The 3687-nt window shown below is 37.3% G+C and overlaps 1 non-coding gene across 1 annotated transcript; it reads left to right on the forward strand.

Annotated features, from left to right (window-relative positions):
• The first annotated feature begins 436 nt into the window (after positions 1 to 436).
• On the forward strand, positions 437 to 653 carry LOC130034331 (small nucleolar RNA U3). Its single transcript, XR_008794097.1, has one exon. It is a non-coding gene; the product is annotated as a small nucleolar RNA U3 (small nucleolar RNA).
• Positions 654 to 3687: the final 3034 nt, after the last annotated feature.

Genomic DNA, 3687 nt, shown 5'->3' on the forward strand with positions numbered 1-3687 from the left:
TATACTATATTTACTTAGCAAGTGCCTATTTTTTCTATATTTATGATTTTGTATATTCATTGTCAGTATTAGCTTACTGGCTAGCCAGTGACTTGGTGTATATTTACTGAAAATCCCAAGGCCAGTGAAAGGGGGCAAGCATTTCTAAAGTATTAAAAAATAAACAAAACAAGCAGCAAAAACAAAAAGAACCTCACCTATATTTTGGACATTGATTGAGACACTATTTCAACATTTACTCTGGACATTAATCACCCTGGTTTAGGTTTCACTTCTTACTTATGGTCAGCCTTAAAATAAAACAGAGTTCTGAACCCCAAGGTCTTATTGCATCTTTTATGGCTACGCTTTTAGTTCTGGTCATGTACATGTCATTCTAGAGCCAACAGTTTAAGTTAGATCATTTCCAATATTTTATTACTCAAAGTAGCTCTTGAAGACTCTACTGACTGGGGTCATTTCTATAGTTTGTTACTAAGTAAAGTTTGTTACTAGACATCACCTTAAACCATCAAAAGGAAACAGAGCATCCTCTCCTGAGCGCGAAACCTGTTCTAGATGATGCTTTTGAAACTGCCTTTTACCATTGATGATCGTTCTTCTTTTCCTTTGGAAGAGGGAGAGGGAGAGGGAGAGAGTGCAGTCTGAGTGATTTTGGTTTAAAAAAAAGTAGCTTGTGGGCCGAAGTGATAGTACAATGTGTAGGCTGTTTGCCTTGCACGCGGCCAACCCGTGCTCAATCCCCGGCATCCCATACGGTCCCCCAAGCACTGTCAGGAGTAATTCCTGAGTGCAGAGCCAGGAGCAACCCCTGGGCATCGTTGGGTATGACCCAAAAAGGAAAAAAAAGTAGCTTGTATGTCAGATTTACCTTGCAGACTTTGGGTGTTTTCTTCTTCTCTGGCTGTAGTTGATGCCTTATATGTGCTATGAATTACTTTTGATAAAAATACCAGGGAAGTTTCTTCAACCTTGAGAAGTTTTTGAAGGAGGTAGAGCAAAAGGCTACACCTTAACGTATTTGTCAGATAACTTTTTAAAAATAAGTTCAAATAAGTTTTTGTTAGATAAGTTCAAACTGGCAGTCAGTGTTCTTTGAAAACAAGGAATGTATTGCTCTTACATGAGCAAGCCATACCAGACATGTGAATTATTTAATCCAGAGCCACCAATGAATTGGGGAGTGGCATGTTACAGTAAGATAAGTAAAAATGTCTAAAAAATCATTTATTATAATTTATCGACTTTTTATCTTTAAATATTGCCCTGGTTCTTGAATATTTTTAAATATGCTTCTAAACACCAAAGAGAGTCAGAGATATAACTCAGTGCTAGAACACATCTTTCACACACAAGAGACATTAAATTTTGTTATCCAGCACTAGGAAGTCAAATACAACATTAAATTATCATCACAATAAACTTTTCTTTATATGTTTGTTTGTTTCTGGGGCCTACACTACTCAGGCCTGGAAATTAATTTTTATTGGATTCCAGCATTCAAGTGGAAGTTCTCAAAAGCTTACTCCTGACTCTGCTCAGGGAACTACACGTGGTTCTGGGGATCAAATTCAGGTTGACTGGAAGACAATCACTTTAAACCCATTACTATGTCTCCAGCCTATCTTAGCAATAATTATAATTAAAAATAATGATGTATATTCACACTGTCATGATGCCGTTTTCTAGAACTTTAAAAATGCCAAAGAAATGAGTCAGAAAGAGAGGGACAGGCAGAAAGATTGCACTCATCTGGGGAACATAAAGTAACAAAATAGGAGACTGACACTTAAGGATAGCCGAGATAAGTACCAGGAGGTTTACTCCATGGCTTGGAGGCACATGCTAGGGGAAATGGCAGCTCAAATAGTGAAGGGAGCACCAAATAAAGTGTGTTGGGAGGATCCTCCCAGGATGGGAGATGCATGGTGAAAGTAGACTATGAACCGAACATGATTGCCACTCAATGTCTATTTTACAAACGACAGCACCCAAAAGGAGAGCGAGAAAAAAAGGGAATGCCCTGCCAGAGAGCGGGGTGGGCTGGGTAAATGGGGGGGGTGGGTGGGAGGGATACTGGGATCAGTGGTGGTGGAGAATGGGCACTGGTAGAGGGATGGGTACTGGATCATTGTATAACTGGAACCCAAGCACAAAAATTGGTAAGTCTACAACTGTACCACATGGTGTTTCACTAATAAAAATTTTTTTAAAAAAATGTCAAAGCGAATCCCTTAATAGGGATATTATGAAAATAAAATAACCAAAAATAGGTATATTAATATTAAACATTTCAATAATCCCATTCCCCATATGAATTTCCTGGAAACAATAATTCTGCATCTGATTTTACAAGCCTGACTACTTTATATAGCTTATAAAAGATTATAAAAGCATCATTTCCTTTTTAAAAATTTATTCTATTTTGTGTTTTGGGTTGCACCCAGTTGTTTTCAGCATTTTTTCCTATCTCTGCATTCAAGAATAACTTGTGGTGGGCTCAGGGGAGCATATGGGGTGCCAGGAATGGAACCCAGGCTGGCCATTGCAAGGTAAGCCTCCTACCCATTGCACTATCTTTCTGGCTTTGTCTTCATCATAATTTCCTAGTATGTTTCCAACTCTTTGAGTCATCTACTCAGGCCTGGACATTAATTTTTATTGGATTCCAGCATTTAAAATGTTTATTCTGGAATTTATTGCCAGTTAGCTTATTCTTTGTTTCAGTGTACTGAAAAAACCATTTCCTTCCCTATGCCACAATTTTGCCAATGCCATTAGAATAACATTTTAATACCAACGTCACAATCTTAATATAAACATTAAAATATGTATATAAAATTACTTATTTGCAAATTTTTACTGAACACCTATGTCTCTCTTTATTTTTTGGATTTTAGGGTCATACCTGGTACTCAGGCCTTACTCCTGGCTCTGCACTCAGGAATAACTACTCATGGGGATTGGGGGTGGGGCATATTTTGGTGCTGAAAATCAAATCCCGGTCAGCCGTGTGCAAGGCAAGTGTTTTATCTGCTGAACTATCTCTCTACATGCAATACCTTTTAAAATAATTTTAAAATATTGACATACTTGATTTACAATATTAAAGAATTGCAAGAATGATCACAGCTATATATGTGTAAAATTAACTGAATAGGGAAAGGGGGAAACAAATTATTATCCTACAGGGAAACATATTTGAATTTTTATTAAAAAAGTTTTGTCAGGTGAAGAGGCAATTATTACTATAGTTTTTGTCTTTCCATAAATCTAGTAAATATGTAAATATATTTTTATACTACTTTAGATATTGCTATAAAACATGCATATGTCTCCACATCAAATGTGAGGTGCAATTGCAGTTGACCTATAGTGAAAGATAAAAACGCATTCATATTTAGTTTAAGTCATTAGCATATATTTTGCTTTCGGTTTTGAGGCCACATATAGTGATGTTCAGGGGATACTCTCATCTTGGTGCACCCATTGGTGTTCAGATCTTCCAGCCCACTGAGCCAACTCCTGTTCCCACCATTAGCATTTCTTTTCATATTGCTGTAGGTGTAGTGCAAATCAAAGTCACAGAAGAGCAAGAGGTAGCCACAACAGGAAAAGCCATCTCACTGTTCAAACATCAGAGTTGCAGGAGTGTGGCACACATGGATACAAGTGTTCAGCTAGCTT

The sequence above is a fragment of the Sorex fumeus genome, unplaced genomic scaffold (genome assembly GCF_029834395.1).
Source record: "Sorex fumeus unplaced genomic scaffold, SorFum_2.1 ptg000058l, whole genome shotgun sequence".
NCBI classification, from domain to species: Eukaryota; Metazoa; Chordata; class Mammalia; order Eulipotyphla; family Soricidae; genus Sorex; species Sorex fumeus.